This window comes from Mauremys reevesii, linkage group 10, assembly GCF_016161935.1.
Source record: "Mauremys reevesii isolate NIE-2019 linkage group 10, ASM1616193v1, whole genome shotgun sequence".
NCBI classification, from domain to species: domain Eukaryota; kingdom Metazoa; phylum Chordata; order Testudines; family Geoemydidae; genus Mauremys; species Mauremys reevesii.
Genome location: NC_052632.1, coordinates 3,003,855 through 3,023,431, shown reverse-complemented (window position 1 = coordinate 3,023,431; position 19,577 = coordinate 3,003,855).

The following is a 19,577-nucleotide window of genomic DNA, read 5'->3' as shown; positions in this document are numbered from 1 at the left end:
CTATGAATTGTGGGTGGGATTGTGACGCGCTTTGAAAATGTACATTAACCCTTTATTTAGAGTGCGGCTGTTATATAGAAAATACAGTTGTTTGATGATTCCACTGGCGTTACTGGAGAATCCCACCGCGCCTAAGGGTTTGAGTCTGATCACAGTTGTTATTATTTAGATTACTACAGCACATAATGGCCCCATGGTGCTAGGAGCTGTACAAACCTGGAATGAAATGATGGTCTTTGCCCCAAAGACTTTACAAGGCAAGTATAAGAAAAGAGAACCTCTGGCTGCAGACAGACTGATCGGGGAGCCCAAGGAAACAATGAGATGTGCTTGGTTAGCCGGACAGGCAGGGAGCTCAGCACACCAGGGGACTGGTCTCAAGTTTTTTTGTAGGCATCCTGGCAAAGGTGAGTTTTATGGAGGGATTTGGAAGAGGCCCGTGAGGAGTCTTTGTGGCTGTATATGGGGAACATCTCACCTGTGTGAGGGGCCACGTGGGAGACAGCAGGGAGGTTCTTGTTTGTTTACCAAGTGGGGTGTGGAAGCTGCCATCCTGTGCTGAATGGAGCTCAGAGTCTCTCAATCCAGCGTGAGAGATAATGGTGGGGGGGGGGCTATTTCTGCTGGTTTTACATTAGTGGACCACACCTGTGATGGGGTCACATTTAATTTACACCAAAGTCAAATTAGAGTCTGTGTCAGCCGGCTATTGGCGGGCTGAGGCTGGCTTTCCAGGCGGAGGTGGGGGTGCTGAGCAGTTCTGAAAATCAAGTCCATAGTTCCTTAGACTCAGGTTCAATGACCTAATGGAGCTAGATTCATTAGCAGTGGCCAGGAGAGATCCTGGTGCAACACAATAGAAGTAAACACATGGGGGGTCTCATTAGTAGCCTGCCCTGTGACTGCAAACCCGTGTAAGATAGCACATGCCAGTCAGGGTCCCAGTATAACTGTATGGGAAGAAACAAAGCATCAGAATTTTCCCTGTCCACATCCTGGGGTCTACTCAAAGCCCCATCGACGCAAAGCTGAACTCTGCCCGAAGACTGCAGGCCAGGCTGTGCCCTAAGATGCATGTGCAGTTTCACTGGGCCTTGTTGGCATGCCCAGAATTTAGTGCCAAGTCTCGCCTCCTCCTTCTGCCGAAGTGTACAAAGAAAATGACACTAGAAAAATGCTAACGCTGAGCCCTATTAAATCAGAAACAAACCATCTGCTTGCCTGTATCTATGCAGAACTGCCACATATGCTCCCAGCACTATATAAATAACCGACTCGGTGCAGTAAACCCACCCACACTGACTGGTTTCCTCCAGGCATCTTTTCTGCAGCTCCCCCTTGGCTTCTCTCCTTCCAAAGCTCAGGAGGGCCGCTGCAGTGCCAGCAGGAGGCCTCACTAGTAGACATTTGCCTGCTCCCCGCCCGCAGCCCCAGCACAGGCACAGAGGGCCAGGCTGGGGCACGGTCAGTGTGTTTTGAGCACGGCCTCTTGCGCGTCACTCTCAAAACATGGCTTGGCTGGAAGCTGTCAGCCGATTGTCCAGCACAGCTCTCCCCGAGGCCATACTAGAGACACAGACAATGGGCAGGGGCTGTGGAGGAAAAGCTGTGGGCCCCGCACTGCTCAGTGGCAGCGAGCAGGGCCATCATTTCAGAAACGTTCTGGGAGGGGCAAGCCAAGGTCGGGGGACGACTGCTCCCCTCCCCCCATGGTGACTGCTGCCCCTGGTAGCCAGGCATCATGGCCAAGCCCATGCTGTGCATGGTCTCTGTGCCACACCCTGCTGACTCACATGCCGACTCGTTTTATTGCAACCAATAGGATTGCAGTATGCAAATGAGCTGAGGGATCCCTTTAAGATGGGCTTGTCTTCACTGCACTTTTGTAACAGCCAATTAACGATTCCGTCTCGCCAAAGCAATTCCCAAAGGCCCATCGCCTTCCTGCAGATCGAGCACCACCTGCAGCTGTCCTTAAAATGGTCTGGCTAGGCTGCTCAAGCTACATTCATCAGTGGCAATCTTATTACACCACCAAAGCTCTTGGTGACTGTAATCTCCAGCCATGTAGCAGCATTCCCTTGGTAAACGCACTTGGTAGTTCACTGGACTTCCAGCCTAATAATATGTTCGTGCCAAGCGAGGCAATTAACAATTAATTTTTGCCAGTTAACTCAAGGTCCTTAACACGCTTGTGAATGTCACACACGTGTTCTGGGTTTCCAACATGGGTTCTTTACCCTATGGCTCAGTCTGATTGGTACTCAAGGAATCTGGAGGGCAAAAGTCTAGTGAAAACTTTTGGTGCATGTGTTTTCTTATGTTGCTTTATGTCCCAGCCATCACTGCATGCTATTCCTATAGGTTTATGAACATTCAACACTGCACCCAGCAGGGGCTTGGCCAGGTCTGCTGCGCACACACAAAAAGTGCTGCTACACTTTAGCTCGGGCAAGCCTGAGGATCTGGCCCCTCCTTTTTATTGTGCTGGTATTTGGAACACTGGCTAGCTAGACTGATGAGATCTAGGCTGTATAGCTCCCAGAATGCAGTTCTGTGCAACCTTTTATTTAAAGTATCAGCCAGGTGATAAAAATGTCATGGAAGATTTGCTCATGTTTTCTAAACTGTCATTACAAATTTATAGTCAGGACAAACTGTAGAGGGGAAAAAAACCTCATGATTTAAAGCAAGTATCTCCATAAATTAAAGAGCTTTGCTTTTTGAGGGTGGTCCATAAGGCTAACTGTCTGCCAAAGCACTGGGTGTTCAAAGAGTGAAGATCACAAGGTTAAGTGTTAGGAAAAGGCAACACCAGGAATGTGTTTAAGAACTCGGCGCAGACAGCGAAGCAGTTTTCTTGCCTCTGCCCCTGTGTCTGGGAAGTCATCTGCAGTGGAACTGTGCTGGGTGGGTGGTGGATGTGTTGGTTAACCTGAGCTGCCTGCACTGGGTTACAGAGCAATGGTTTTGATCTGAGCAATTTTCAAGTTCCTGTGCAGATAAAAATCACTTAGCTTGGCAGCTGTGTGGGTGCAGGACAGTGTCACAAAGGCACAACCAGGGGGAAGGTCGTCACGCCTACTACGGCCCCTTTGCTCCACAGTTTAGGCAAAAATGGTGGTGCCTGGCTGGCAGAGCAACACGATAGCATGCCCAGCCTTGTCTCTGACAGGGGTCAGGGCGGAGGCAAAGGGGCAACAGGAACAGGGATCTGCTGTGTGTGTGTTTTCTGTGGATCACCAAGCATTCATGTATGGGTGCCATACAATGAAGACTGCTACCCATACTTCCATACTGATTGTATGACTCCAGCCAAGTAGGAGATAGCGGGAGCCGTATTTGGAGAAAGGCTCAGGACTAGGCAATAGCCTTTTCACTGATGGCACAACCAAAATTAACTTGAACATCCCGGGCAAATTTGGCCCCACCCGAGACCAGTGGAGTTACAGCTGCTTCCACTGTGGCTGAGTTTTGCCCATTAGGCTAATTTCTCAACACTCAACTCTCAGGTTGGAACAGGCTGGGTTCCTTAGGGATAGTGGATTCTAGTCCTGGCTCGTCCATTGGTGTACTGGGTGAGCTTGGACAAGTCACGTTCCTGCTCTGTGCCTCAGTTTCTCCATATGTCAAATGGGGTTCATGATACTGATCGCCTTTGTAAAGTGCTTTGAGATCGCCTAATGAAAAGCACTACATAAGTGCTAGCTATTATCAACACTTCTCTGGCACACACGCCTCAGTGGAACATTTATTGGATACACGACATTGACGGCGTTATGTTGCTTTCAGTTGCTGCAGCCCTTTGGAAGGTATGTTACCCATCACTCATGTGGAAGGAACATTCAAATAAAGGATAAGAATCAATATGTGCAACTGCAAAGAATAAAGCTTAAAAAAAAAGATGTTAAACTGCTGTAAATTTTCTCTGCTACCTTTTTCTCTGTTACTTTTCAATCCCCTGAATTCCCTTCTGCAGTGTTATGCTCGAAAACACAAAATAAAGGGAGTGAAACATGCTTTGCGAGGTGCTGGATTTTGGAACGATGGTAAGCCATGATTCCTACCTCTTTCTGGTGAGCCTTCCTCTGGTTAGTGGATGCTGATGGGAGACGTCAGTTGTTTAAAACATCCAGCAAAAGGGACTGAGTGAAGAACTATCGATGCTGAGTGCAAATTGATGCATTATGGCACCGCTGCTTGGGAGTGGGGGCAGGAAGAGAGAAGCCAGTGGAGTATTAACGGCTAGTGAGACGAAGACAACGGCAAAGAAAACGGGGGTGGGGGTGTTCAAAATATTTTTTCCTAATGGAAATTATACTGGCGGGGGGGAGGAATTTCCCATGAATTTCCCACTCTCTGGAAGCCCCTGATATTCAAATGTTAAAGACAGTACTTTGTCCTGCTTCTAGGAAATAACCTGAAACTTGCAGTAGCCAAGAGCGCACAGGGTGCTGGAAATTAGAACCCCCAACAGCTTCGTGTTCTGTCCTCAAATCAAGACCTTCTTCCCTCGCCTCGCCTCCCCCCCCCCAATTTATTCTAGGTTTGGCAAAACAAGTTCGTCACTCAAGTTCTCCAGAGTACATGGCAAAGGCCGGAAATTGCCCTTAGCAGAGTCCCGCCACTGGGCATTAGCAATGCAGCGTTCAGGGTCAGTGGCTGAGCTGGTGGTGTAGGTCTATTTAGATTTTGCTCAGAAGCAGCAGTGAGTAATTCATTGACTGAATGAAGCTGTTTAATAAGTGAGGTAAGTTAAAGTTGCTCTCCGGCACCCACCCCTTATTTTCTGCACTAGATCAGGCCATGCCTGCCCAGTATGCAGCAAACATTTAATCACAGCTCTAATGTCCCAGTGCATTACCCTTAGGGTGCTTCATCTTGTTGATTACATATATTTCCCAATACACACACACATTCTGGGATGCCTTTACATCTCTGTCTGCACGACTCCTCTGCGTTCATGCTGCGTGTTAATAATGGAAGGAAGGGCAACGCTGTTCATGCCCGTTTGTCATTTGTCTTTTATAAAGAGACCTGTAGTGAAAAGCAATATGAACCTACAGCCTCTCGCACGTACATTTCAACCCAGCTCCTGATACGATGCAATCTAACCAGCGCTGGGTTACGGTGGTGTGAGAACCCTCACGAAGTGGTGTTGGACGAGTAAGCCAGTGAGCATAAGCAGCTGGTGAATGCTAATATAGCTTTGGAATAGGACTTAAAACCAAGTTCATGTGTAGTGTTCATAGAATGTCTGGTCATTTTCACTAGACCAGGGACGTTAGCCCTGGTGTCTTCCTGGCCAGATGCCACCCTGCCTACTTACAATTCCCCCAAAGTTGACGTTGTATATTAAACACCTGACCTAAAAGGGGTTTGTATGTCTGGTGTGCGTGGCAAAAGTGCGTTCTACCCCAGAAGTGGGTGCGCTTCAGATACGGCCGGAGTGATTTCGATTCAAGCTCCAAGTGGAACCGCCAATCAAACCCCACTGCAAACTTTTCTATGGGGGAAGGGTGGGCAAAGGAGATGCACATCGGCCTCTGTGGTGGAGACTCTGGATTAGAGTCAAAACTCTCCTGGATCTGGCTTCCGATCCATCTTAGCTAAAGCACCAGGGGCTGGAAGTCTTGCAGGGCCAACTGCTGTCCTGCGGGTACCTTGAACTCGATTATAGGCTAAGCTAGGTAGATCCAGTGCCAGGTAGCAGGCAAAGCTGTCATTGTAATAGCAGGCATGTGTCCGGTGAAGCGCTACGAGGCACAGAGAGGTGCCTAGAAGCTGCGTCTGCAGCTGTTTCGATGTCTCCCCTAGGTTTGGAAGAGCCTCATCTTTGTGTCATGAAAGTTAAGCCTTGTATTCAGGGCTCCAGTGGTGCCCTCCTTAGAGCACAGCCTCACCTGCCACATGCGACATTCCCGTTAACTGACACACACCACTCGAAGAGGAGCAGACTCCTTGTGTCCCATCGCCCAGAGCAGGGGAATCTTACAGTAGGTTACTAGACTGTGTCCTTCTGTCATGGCTGAAGGGCGAACGGCTCCTCAGACCCCCTTTCACTCCCTCTCAGGCCTGGCTTCCTGCACCTCCTTCTGGGTGCAACCGCCAGCTGCTTGTGTCTCAGCTGCGTTAGTGTGACAGGCCAGTTGTGTGCGGTACCTGTGAGCCCTTTGGCTCTGGGAACCTGTGGCCAGCGGCTGGTTAAAGGGACGGAGACACACAGCACCTTCCAAACAAAGTGTTATCGATTCCATCCCCCACCGGTAGCAGGCAGGTAGCACTAAGGGTTAAACACCAACAGACCTCTAGGCATGGGTCTGTCTTACACCTTCCTCTCTGCAGGCCGACTTTCGTACGCTCCCCAGAGCCCAGTTAACCCCCAGCTCCGGCTAGGAGAACAGGCTGTCCTGCTCCTTAGCCCGCTCCCTGTCTGCATGGCCTCTCGCCAACCGGGCAGCTTTTGCAGACGCTCCCTAGGCAGCCTCTGGCAATTCCGTGTACCCCCCCATGCTTTTCTGGGCCCTGCAGTCCTTTGGCGAGTTAACGTTCCCTTTTGCTTGCATCACAGCCTTGGGGCCTCTTCGTGGCCTGTTGTGTTTGCCTCTTTGTTGGGCTGTCTCAAGGGTTTGGGGGTCCTTAACACCTTTCACTCCATAGTAGGTGCCCCATAGTCAGCACAAATAATCCAGCTATTTCCCAGTTCTTCACACCTTCATGGACCTGCTAAGATACGTGTGCTGTGCTCGACATATACACAGGCCGGTGTTATTAAAGCAGCACAGAGAAACCTTCCAATGGGTTTGAGAAATCGAATCCAAGGTGTCAAGAGGGCCTAGCTGACCTGGCTGAAGCCAGGGTCTTCCCCAAGTCTGCGGGGTGAGCGAGAAGGTTTGAGCTGATCGGAGTCGCACAGCTAAAGCCGAGCACGAGGCGGACGAGGTGAGAGCTGTGTGCACACGCTGGGACATGTCAGAGACAGAGAGTGAGTGGAGCTCAGGGAGGAAAACCAACAACAACCAGCCCCTAAAAGAGAAATGGGGGAGACTTTTCAAGAGCACCCAGGTGACCTAGGAGCGCAACTCCCTTTGGTAAGCAATGAGGCTTGTGCTCCTAAGTCCCCTGGGCCCTTTTGAAAATCCGAACCTCTTTTCCTTAAGAAAAGCTGGGGGGGGGAGGAGACAGCATCCCCCTGATGGTATTGCCTTTTGCAACCATTGGTTTCTTGGGAAGAACTGGTTTTTAGGTGATGCTCACTCACTATTTGTAGCTGTTTGTCGAGCATTTGGGTCTCATTGCTTTAGAGTCACAGATCCGATGCATCTTTAAGCCCTGAGCCAGCAGACAAGCATGCCATGGCCAGCCCCTTTCCTCCTGCCCTTTTTGCTTTGCCCTTTCCAATTGAAGGGAGTCTGGTCTTCGTGGCCTTCTGGATGCCATTGTTACCCACGTCCCTGCAAAGCTGGGGCGGTTTTTTTAAATTCCGCTGCGTGACACAAGGACGGCATGGTCAGCAGTGTGAAGCCAACCAAGAAGCCCTTTACAAGAATACTGCCCAGCACAATGGAGCCAGCAGCTAATAAAATCTGACTCTGCCTTTGGCCTCATTGTAACGCATGCTATATTAAACAGAGAGCATGAAAAAATCCTATGTTAATGCGAAGGGAGACAATTGCACACGGGCTTAGCCATAAACGGCACAGAACGTCTCATATCCAGGTAACATCAAGGGTAAACCCTGACAGGTTCCAGCACCGCGGTGTGGAGAGCACATCTTCACCCAGAGAGCGTCAAACCAAAGCCCTGACTGGCGTCAATGCATGGCAAGGCTCCCGTTGACATCAGTGGGATGAATTGGTGTGTTCCTTAAAGGCCCAAATCACGTTTCATTGGGATACCCTCACACACTGGGCGTTAGGTAGGTGCTTGCGCACCTCGCTGGACTGGGGATTGTACGGCTCAGCTGAACAGTGCCAACAACCGAGCCGTATATCCGCCCAGGGCTTGCTGCAATGAAACTGGGAGGATGGGGAGCATATTGCACGAGCGTTGGTGGTTTCCTGTGGCAGACAAAAAATGCTCTTGACGTTTGCTGTTGCATCTCTTTGTAAATGCAAAAGCCCACGCTGGCATGTGTAGAGCAGGTTCTTCTGTGCCTCGTTACCTATCTTCCTTCTGGTCAAGGCAAATGCAGGACTTTGGAAAACATTGGCCCTAACTCTTTCCCTAGCAATTTACCCAGCTTTCGGTGGGCTCTGTGTGACGGCTCGTGCAAGGAAAAGCACCGTGCACCCCCAGGAAGGTGTGCCGAGATGCTCCGCACACCACAGATGCTTGCACTGGGGAAATGATTGACCTCCGTTGCTATTAAAATCATGGCTGCAGACTTCAGAAAAGATTGTCTTATGACGCTCATTACATTGAAACCCGCAGCTATGAGCGGATGTTAAATCAGGGAGCTGGACGCCTTCAGCCCTGGCTTTGCGTAGTCTTAGCAAATTCCTAGTTAACATGGCACCATGGTATTCTAGCTTCTAAAGGCTCCTCCAGATCCTGCTCCTGGCTCCCTGCTCTGCCCCCCATGCATTCAGCGGCACTGCCATTTGCCCACTGCTGCAGCCTTCCCCTTTGCAAGGGATTGCAGGCAAAGGCGCAGTGCAGGGGCTCTGCGCCACTCCTGCTTTTAGCTTGGCTGTGATATTGCATTTTATGCTTTGACCTTTCAGGCTTTGATCTTTATCTTTCTTTGAAACTCTGTGTTGGTTTTCTTTTTTAGCAACATATTGACTTTTTAAATTTCTTAGCCAACCGGAGCCCACGTTGAAAGCCGTCAGTGCCTTCACGGTTTATTCAAAGGTAATAGGAGGGCATAAATAATCGAAGTGTGCTGCAGCAGGCTGTCCTTACAAGGTGAAGACAGAGGCTTAGAGGCCGGCTTTCATTGTGCTTGATGGCCAGCCATCATGTTCACTTACGCCCAGCGCCCCCTTGCCTTCTACCCTAGAGGCACCCTTCCTTTGAACGTTTATACCTTTTCATCTATTTTTAATAGCCGCACTATCAGGGAGCTATTAGCTGCATGAATTTAAATAGCATCTGTGGACAAGGAGCTCTCCAGGGCTGTGCAGCCAGTGCCCCTCGTTGCGCTCGGATAACCAATATGAGAAGCAGATTGATCATGGCTAGCTGGGAAAGTGCCGCTAGACAAATGGAGTCCTTCGAGGGGAAATCGGCCTGAGGAGACGCGTGGCTGAGACATACCTTTTTGGTTCCATGTTACAACGTATTATTTGCATTACAATAGCACCTACAGACCAAAGCTGAAAACAGGGCTCCAGCGTGCTAGGAGCTGTACATGCTCAGAGTGAGCCATCGTCCTTGCCCCAAAAACATAAGCAGAACAGAAATAGCAACATAGAGGAGAAGTGACTTGCCCATTGGGGCAAAGCCAGCGAGAGACCCCAGACCTGCCAAGCCCCACTGCAGTGTGTTATCCACAGCCCACGGTGCTTGTCCACAGGCTGCCACCTTGGTAATGCACGGGTGGATTGTCCATGTTCTTGCCATTCCAAGTCAGCTCCCTGGTGGCTCAGGGCTAGACGGTGTCATTTAGCCATTGCCCACGGCGATGGCTGCTGGGAGGTTTTCTGTGTGATGCCTCCAGGAGCTCTACACGCACTACTACCGTCCCCCTCCCGTCCGTGCATGGGGTCAGCTTCCTTCCCCCCGCCTAGCCAGCTCTGCTGCCGGCTTGTGGGTGAGGGGGCAGCCATGGCCCCCATCGTGTCTTTGGGGGGGGGCCACAACGCTCTTAAGGTGCCTAGAGTTCAATGGGCGTTAGGCACCTAACACCTCTTGGTGAGTCCCATCGTTGCCATTCTCCCTGCTCTGTGCAAAGGGGGGGGGGGGGCGCCCTGCAGTCTTCCCACAGGCCAGGCACTTGGGCCAGGCCCCCGCGGAGCAGCAGGATAAAGCCTAGGCTGGCAGGGCTGCTAACGAGCTGGTGGGGGCAAGATGTGGTCTCGCATCCCGGCACTTGTTGTGGTTAGTTACCAGTGGAACCAAATTCCCGCTGGGCTCCACGCCCAGCCCATTAGAGCAGGGCCTGCTTCCGACCTGACCCACACAAGCTCTGACGCCTCTGCTCTGCCGTCTCGTCCCTCAGGCTGAGGGTAGGTAGGGCCCCACCCTGCTTATTTCCGCCTAAGGCCCCATTTCAGGAGCGCATGTGCCTAGCTTCATGCTTCTGCTTAACTCCCGCTGAAGTCAATGAGCCTAGGCCCTACACACGCGTACGTACCTTGCTGAGTCAGAGCCTAACGCCGAACCTGGATTCTGGCTCCTGACGCCAAGGGGAGCTTGGGCAGAGGCTGGAAGGTGCGAGTAACAGTGAGCGGGGCCATCAGCATCTGGCCGAGAAGGGTCCCTTGAGCCAAACCTCACCTCACCCCTCCAAACTTGGAGCAGGTGCAGCCCGAAAGCTCATGGCTCTGGGGCCTAGCAGGAATCGGGCTGGCTTAGCGACATCGTGCAAGCTTTCATGTCTGAAGGCACCAGCACGAGGACCCTGGCGTCCCCTACAGCAAGGTGCGGCTGAGCCAGATGGTAGCTTTTGCAGGCCTGGCATCTTGGCACTAATTCCCTCTGTGCTGTTCCTTGGGCATGCTGGGGGCACATTCCCCTGCTCTTATAGAGGGTTTGATCCAGCATGCGAGCAGTGGGTTCTGCAGCCTGGTTTCAAAGTGCCTTGCTGCTCAGAAGTGAGCAAAACGGAGGTGCCCATTCTTAGTCCTAAATACCCTGCGAAACCCTGCTAAAGTGCCAGTAAACTTACACATTTACACACTCCCCCTTCCCCCTCCCCCGCTGAGGAAGTACAACGCCTGTCTTTTTTCTAAGCCAGAATAGGGGCATGTAACAGCACTGGAAGAAGTTGTAACGGCCCCATGCAATGATCAGGGCCCAGTTGTGTCAGGTGCTGTACATAGCAATAACCAACAGGATGGACTTGGCCCCAGAGTGCTCACAAGCTAGGTGTCACACAAGACACGACAACCAGCATGTGTGCATGGCGGCAGGGCGGGGAGGGTGGCTAAGAATTAAGGCTCCCCCCCCCCCAGTTCATCACATATCTAACCTGTAATAAACACACCCCTCACAGCTGCGCCTTGATTTCCCCTGTGCTACTGTTGTGCATTACTTTGCTGGGGCCCCTGCCACAGACCCGGGATTTAAACATCCCCTCGGCTGTAGGAACATGTGGTCTGGTTCGCGCTGAAATAGTTTCTTAGAACAAACCCATCAGCCACTTAACTGCGCAGAGGTCCACAGTCACTGAAATGCACCAGCCGCTCACACGCACGGTATCTTGCCCAGGCATAGCATGCAGTGCCGCGCAGGCAGAACTAACAGCCAGCCGTGTCACCGGCGCTCTGCCGCTTGGAATAATCTAGTGCTCTGCAAGTGAGGGGTAAGGCCATGTGCGCATTAATGGATTACACCCCTGCAAGCCAGGGCCTGGGCTAGTTATACAGCAAAAATTGGGATAATAAAACAGCTCTTAGTGTCAAAATGTAATTAAACCACGTCCATATGCCGTGAGCTCAGCCCAGCTGCTGTGTGCTGCCATAAAGCATTTTAAAACTGCTGGGCCATTGGCGCGGGTGCTGTGGTTCAGACAGTGTCTGTTGGGCTGGGAGGGTGACGCGCTCAGCTCACAAATTAGCTGTGTTGTGTTGCCTCGTATAAACACTAAACCAAACGCATCGCTGACGTACACGCCCACGCGCACCCTCGCTGCCGCAGCGCAGCGCAGCGCAGCACAGACGTGCCCAGTGCGAGGCACGAGCCCTGCAGTTTGGGCGTCGCCCGAGCCCGGGCACCGGCGGCTGGAAGCCACCTCTGAGCGTTGGCTGCGCTGGGGGCTGGAAAGGCCCCGCCTAACTTAGCCCTCTAAGTGCCAGCAGCTGCCCAGTGCTGCATGCTCTGGCCCCACCGCTGACAGGGCCTTGCCCAGGCCTATTGCGAGACACCTGGGGCCCTGAACAGCGTGTTCGCTGGCGCCCTCCCCCTGCTCCCATTTCACTGTAAATGCACAGAAATCACAGCCCTGCGTTCGGGGGCCACACTCCAATCCCCCCATGCCCCAGTCAGTCCCCCGGCCATAACCCTTCCCTTCCCACCCCCACTGCCGCATGAGCGGCGCCTCAGCGGTGCCTGCAACAGAGGGCCCCGCGGCAGCCCCACTCAAGGCTTTTAGGGGCCCTTTCAGCCGCTCTGCTCCTGTGACAGGGTGTGACGGGCCTGGGGCTGGGCACAGGGTGAGTGCCACACCCCACGGCACCGCACGGCTAAAGAACAGCTCTTGTTGCGTGGCGGGGTCAGTGGGTCACCTGGGTCGCTGCACTTCGTGCACTTCGTGTGGGGCTTGTGCTATTGGCCGGGGGGGGGGGCATAAAGCCGCAGCACCTGCAGGCCAGGGAGCACACGGGCAGCCCAGGGCCAGTTCCAGCTTGGGTGGCGGGGGGGGGCGGGGGGTGTCGCGTGTGCATAGCAAAGATTGGCTCCAGGAGCTACGTTGAGCCACTGAGGCCAGCAGCTGCAGTGGGATGGCGCCACAGGACTGCACACCATGGGGACAATGTCTTGGGGGGCGGGGGTCCCCTGTCCGGATGTTGGGGGTTGTCAAGACTGGGTCTGAGCTATCTTACAGATGTCTGGGGGGGAAAGTGAGTGAGAGTGAGGCACTCGCATCTGCGCATGTGGGTGGCCTCATCAAAGCCATGTGTGGTTCATGGGCTTGCTTCTGCTATAGAGGAAAGGACGTCAGGCCGGTTAGCTTGCCCTGCAGCCTACGTTAACTGTACCCTGCTCGGCACTGGGTGCAGATCGTCAGAGTAATACACGCTAGTCGCTAATAGCTAGGTTTAATTACAAGATGTGTATGTTAATTAAGATTTTCAGCACGTCACTCAGGGATGCGTGCACTGAACCTACGCCATATGCTGCTGTGAACGTGCAGTGTTGGGTTTGGCTGCACTCTAGCGGCACAGCAATACTGCACTGCATATACAGCTATATTGCACTGCACATACAGCTATACTGCACTGCATACACAGCAATACAGCACTGCATATACAGCTACACTGCACTGCATGTACAGCTGCACTATAATACAGCCACTTCTTACATCAGTGGAGGGGGGGGGTTTCCACCTCGCCGAGAGGCAGTAGCTAGGTTGACAGAGGAATTCTGCCATCGATGTAACTGCATCTAAAGTGGGGGTTAGGTCAATTTAACTGTGGCACTCAGGGTACAACATTCCCCCAGCACCGATGGCTGGAGCGAGACGGAGTGCAGTCTGATGTGTAGCCCAGGCCTCAGAGCACACCCCTTTCAATAGACTTGTGTTTAGTACTTGCAGTGGCTAAATGCACTGTTAATTAACCTCTCAGCAGATGCTGTCAAATTTACATGCATGAAATACCAATTATCAGCCAAGGTAGTTCTTTATTAGCATGCTGCCTTGCTTAGCCTCGTCAATGTGTCTTACAGTATCATTAGGGTTGGTCTCAGCAGTACAGCAGCAAAGACGTGGGCCATTACTATCAGAGTCCACAGGGAAAATCCTCTGCGGATATGGCTTCACTACCCGCCGGATCGGCGGTCGATCCAGGGGGGATCAATTTATCGTGTCTAAATCGACCTCCCAGCACTCTCCCGTCGATTCCTGAACTCCAGTGCCGCGGGAGGTGCAGGCGGAGTCGACAGGGGAAGTGGGAGTGTGTTACCATCTTTGCTCTTCTCCTTCAAACATTCATTCACCATCCCTACCACTTGTGGGTCTGAAGCCCTCCTCCCGCACACTTTCTCTCACCTCTTAAGAGCCTTCAGCATCTCTTCCATGGCAGAGCTGCCTTCACTATGGCTCATCAGGTCTCAGAGACGGCTCTAGTACCCAGACCCATCTAAGTCAGACCCGCTCCATTTTCAATACGCTTGACTGCATTACATGAGCGAGGATGTGCATGAGGAGCAGTGGACAGCTGGGGCTCTAGTCTGGAGTAATTAAGTTAGACTATTTCCCTGACAAACAGGTGCTAACAAGCTAGAGTTGTGTGTCTCCTATTCATGCTTCCCATGATAGATGTAGGTAGCTAATGCATTACCTGGGTAATGAGCTAGATTTAAAAAAACAGAGTGGTTACACATGCGCGAGAAGCATGACATTCTTATGCCAGAGACTTTGCAAGTCAACATAGGCCAAACACCCTGGATTAAACACTGTGGGGCCATTGTGCAGAATGACTCAGGCTTGGTGACTGGGGAAGTGTTGTGCATTCCTTCGGAGCTAAACTACTTCGTTCTCAAAACTCAATCCGTTACACAGAGACTTGTGGACTCCATTTACAGCAGCACAGGCTCATTTTCGCTCAGCCTTGATGGAGAGAGTGTTATGTTCCTGTCACGTTTCCTGGGAAATTAACCCATTAGGGAAATGAGCCAGCACTGTCAGCCAACCCTGAAAACCTCTCTCACGCTTGTGTTGATTCCACTGGCGAGAGCCGAGTGACACTATAGGGGCCAAAAGGATTTTTCAGAAAAGGCTGAAGCCTTTTTATTCAAGTGATCTTGGTGTACAATTTTTAACATTCTTACACACAAGAGCCAGCGAGGGGGGTGTGTGTGTGTGTGTGTGTGTGTGTGTGTGTGTGTGTGTGTGTGTGTGTGTGTGTGTGTGTGTGTGTGTGTGTGTGTGTGTGTGTGTGTGTGTGTGTACACACAATGCTGGCTTTGTTAGTTAGGTGCTGCTCTGAGCAGCAGCTTTCCCAGATGCTGACTCTACCATGGTTTTGTGACGTGTGGCAATTCGGAAATAGGGGAAGGAAACAGTTGGGAAAGAGGGGGAGGAGAGGCCCCACATTTTTCCTTGTTTTAGGGTTAGGGTTAGTTGGAAGAAGATAATGGACATTGGGTGATCAGTTTCAGTAATGATTACACAGCCCTGTGCACAGGGATATCTACTAGGAACTGTGCCGGCATCAGAATAAGGAACCAAAGGACAGCCAGGTACTCTGTGGCGCATAGCCCTGAAAGTGGTTCCTAAGATCATGGTGGCAGCACCAAAGCACCCTGATCCTGCACTCCCACCATAGTCTAAATTAGAGTCATAGAAAGTTACCAAAAGGCAACGCCATCAAAAAGAAACACAGAGGGATTTTTCTGCCCATTGGCCACTAGGCTTAAATTCGTTCAAGAAAAGACGACAAGGTTCAAGGACACATGCCTGATATTGATGGCAGCTCACTGGTGCCCAATACACGTGAGGAATTGTTCATGGTAAGTTTAGTCTAAATGGAACCAGTGCTGCTAACTGGCCACGAGAGCCAGAATGCCCAGAGGTTATCTAAACGACAGGCAAGCCCTCAATGGCCAGAAACCACGGCTAATATTTTTGATTCATTAACTGGTGTCATTTGAACTTTTGCACCCTGTTCTTACCCTCTTTCCTTCCTCTCCACTGCCTTCCAACCTATGCACGCTGCCAGGGGATAATAGCCGGGGTACGTCTTCTAACACAGCCAGAAACGCACACCGATGACCAGGAGATCGTTGTCTGTTACAGAGGAGGGAGCACATGTTTGCATGAATAGTGACTATGTGTCAAAATAGGGCCAGACGATTTGAAATAAAAAATAATGTGGTTCCAAAGTAAAAATTCAGGCTATTAAATTCCTGTCCTTTCCAGGCAAAAGCCCCTGAATTTTAGAATGCAGAGGGAGATTTTCCAAAGACACGAGTGAGTGTTAGGCACCTAATGCCCACTGAATGTCAGGGTGAGACCTTCCCCCATAAATCATAAGATGAAAGCAATGGATCATTGCTGTCATTATTAACCAGACTGCTGTTAATTTTGTGCACTCACCATTCCTGCAACGATGGGTTATTATGGGCCACTTTCTCAGATGGGCCTCTGCTCGTCTGCCACTCAGGAATGGTGCTGTGTGCTACCCAGCTTTTATTCTGATATCTGCCTGAGGGGGGTTACAGGTACAAATTCTAACACTTGTGCATGCAAAAGTGATGGAAGTGTCCAAGGGGACAGACACTGCAGCTGCAAAACTTGGGTGCATGGATGTCATGTGTAGGTTTGTATGTGCAGAAACGTGGGCTGGAGAGTTACACCTACACACCACTTCAGCCATAGGCACAACACAAACATGGACTTTTGCACAACAAGAAACGCAAACTAAATCCAGCTTAGGTGAACTCCAGTCAGCGAAGCCCTGTGCAAACAAACACCCGCCCACCTTCAGCTACATGAAAACACAATCCAAGTTCCCGTAAACCAAACACACTGTGAATTGCAAACGTAGGCAAAGCAAACACCGTCAGAACAGGCTCTAACACAGTCAACAAAGCGAGCACACTCCACGCATCGCCAAGGATGAAAACTTGGGCAATCCTGCGCTGAACGCTCTGAACCAGATTAAACGACGCAGCCGTGAAACGGCTACTAATGGAAAAAGGATTGGAGGGAAGCAGGAGATGCCCAAGTAAAACATGCTGTTAGAAGCCTGCCTGAGCCTGAGGCGATGGCTATACTTAAAATGCTACAGCTGCAGCACGTCAGAGTAGACGCTTGCGACAGTGAAAAATTCACCCCCCCCCCATCTCCCGAGAGATGTAGTTAAGCTAAACTAACCCCCGGTTTAGCCAGTGCTAGGTCAACAGAAGCATTTTTCTGTCAACCTAGCTACCGTCTCTTGGGGAGGTGGAGCACCTACAGTGATGGGAGAACCCCTCCCCTTGGAATACGCAGTGTCTACACTGAAGCGCTACCGTGGCCCAGTTATGCCACTGTAGTGTTTTAAGTGTAGCCAGTGCCTGAGTGACACGGAACTGGTGTCATGTCAGAGGGAACTGTGCTGGGGAGAGACCGGCGAAGGGACAATTTGTAGGACAGCTGTAACCCACAGGCCCTGACTGCTTGGGCTCGCTAAAATGCTAGATTACATTTCACAAGAGGGTCTTGGCTACGCTTGGTGTCTTCCAATTCCAAGATGGGGACTGAAATTCACCTGCGATGCATTTAAGCCGTTGTATTCCACGAGAGGGGGCTGCTGCCTAGTGGTGGGTGAAATGTCCGAGCGCCTGCTAGAAAGAAGTAACAATGAGCTTCATGGTCTCCGCACCGCTGGCTTTTCAGCTCCCAATTTACTCCAGAAAGTGGAGCAACATTTTGATAATTTTATCATTCTCCTTCGCTGTGCCCAGTGTTAAGGAGGAGGGAGATTTCAAACACACCTAATGGGACTGTCAAGGGGACATGAGCTCTTAGATCTGTCTCCACAGGAACTAGACACCCGTCTATGCCAGCTGACGCGGGCTGTGGGGCTGTTTCACTGCTGGATTCTGGCTGGAGCCCAGGCTCTAGGACCCTGTGAGATGGGAGCTGGAGCCTGGAAGTCTACACAGCGATGGAAGAGCCCCGCAGCCCAAGCACCAGGCCACAAGCCCAAGTCAGCTGGCACAGCTCAGCTGTGGGCATCTAGTTACTGTGTAGATGCATCCTTAGGCACTTTTGAAATTTGTACCTGTAAACTCAGGGGCATGTGACCAGCTAGGATGGCACCTCTCACCAGAGCACACCGACGAGGGGTCAAGTGGGCTGGAAGCGAGCAGAGCCCATGGAATGAATAAACTTCGTGCACTGGGATTTCAAGGGCTCGGCTGGGTATGAGTGGGGCAAGATGGCACGTATCAAGGCCAGGGAACAGGATGTTGCAGTAACTGAGATGCAAGATGATGAAACTTTGGATGAGTTTTAGTTGTGTGGATGGTCAGGAAAGACCATATCATGGCAAGGTTGTGCACAAAGAATCAGCAAGATTTAGCCATAGCATGGATGTGAGGCCCTAGAGAGGTCTGAGATGATGCCCAGGTTGCGGCTGGGGGAAAAGCAGGATGATGCTGTTGCCCACGGTAATCGAGAAAGGAGGTAGCAGCAGGGGTCTGGAGAGTTAACCAGGTTGGATTTGAGCTGATGGGGTCGGAGAGACGGGGCCGAGGTCTTAGTTTGGTCAGAATGAGGTGGGTCTGGAGTAGCGATAGAGCTGTGAGTTGTCAGCCCAGCGGGGGTAGCTGAATGAGTGTTTGCAGACAAGCTTAGCCAGGGGTAAGATGTGGAGGAAGACGAGACGGCAGAGCCCTGTGGAATGCCACAGAAGGGGTCTGGAGAAGAAGCCTCCAGAGGGCACGTGGAAGGAATGAGCCGCAGTAAGGGCAAACCAGGAGAGGAGAGCCACAGAAGCTCAGGGAGGAGAAGAGTTCCCCAAGAGCGTGGTCAATCAAAGGTGGCTGACGGGTCAAGGGGGCTGAGGGTGCCGTGGTGGGTCTGAGCTTTGGCTAGGAAGAGGGCATTCATGACCTCGGGGAGAGCAGGTTCAGAGGTGCGCGAGGGGCAGAAGCCAGATTGGAGATGGTCCAGGATGGAATGGGAGCAGAGGAGCCCCAGATGGTGAGTGTAGGCAGCATGTTCAGTGAGCTTAGAGCTGATGGGGCAGTAGCTGGCGAGGCAAGGGGGTGAAGGGTGGGCTTTTAAGATGGGAGCAATTAGAGCATCCTTGTGTGGGGAGGAGGAAGAGCCAGAGGAGGGAGTGGTTAAGGAGAAGATCAAGGGAAGGGATGAGCAAGGGAGCTGAGGCAGAGCAGAAGATGGAATGGGACGGGGTCATTGAGGCAGGTGGAGGGGACAGAGCAGATGAGCAACTTCTGCATGTGTGACAGGAGACAAGGCGAGTGTTGTAGCAGGGGAAGGAAAGGGAGGCGAGCTGCAGGGGAAGAGGACGTCTTTATAGGGACAGTTTTGCCGATAATTCAATGTTAGCACCAGGTATAGCCAGCTGGGGTGTGGAATCCAAGACTCCTGCCCAATTCCCCGCTCATGAGACAACCCGGCCTTTTTCATTCCATTGCTTGCCTTGGCTTTACAAAGAGAATTGGGATTTCCCATGGACCAGACCATCCACTCTATGGCCTAGCCCATCGAGCCCAATATTCTTCTCCAGACTATGGCCAAGAGCTGCTGCTGCAGAAGAAAGTGAAAAGCACCCAACTGTGCACCGACCCTCCTCCCACCCTCGCACCCACCCCCCCCCGTCCCCCGGTCCCCGGTCCACTTTTTGGCACGCCTCTGTGCCTTACATAACTGATAAAGAGCTTACTGGGGGCTTGGTGCTCCATATGGCCTTTTTCTTGTACATCTAATCACAGTGCTAGTGGAGCCTTAGGGTTTGATTAGTTAAGTCAGCAAAACAATCAACAGCTTCTGGGTGTTCTCCCAAACTGCTCCTCTCACTAGAGCTATTTTTATCTGTGTTTAGGTTGGCAAGTGTTCGACCATTTTCAGTTTCAGTTGTGTGCAAGCGTGAGCGAGTCGTGTTATCAGCTCACCCATCACGAACTAGGGTGTGGAGGGTTTTGCATTTTGACTTTTATGTGCAACAATAAAAACTTGCATTGTAGCAGAATGTTGGCTGGTCAAAATTAGACACTTGAATTCCGAAGGGTTGTTT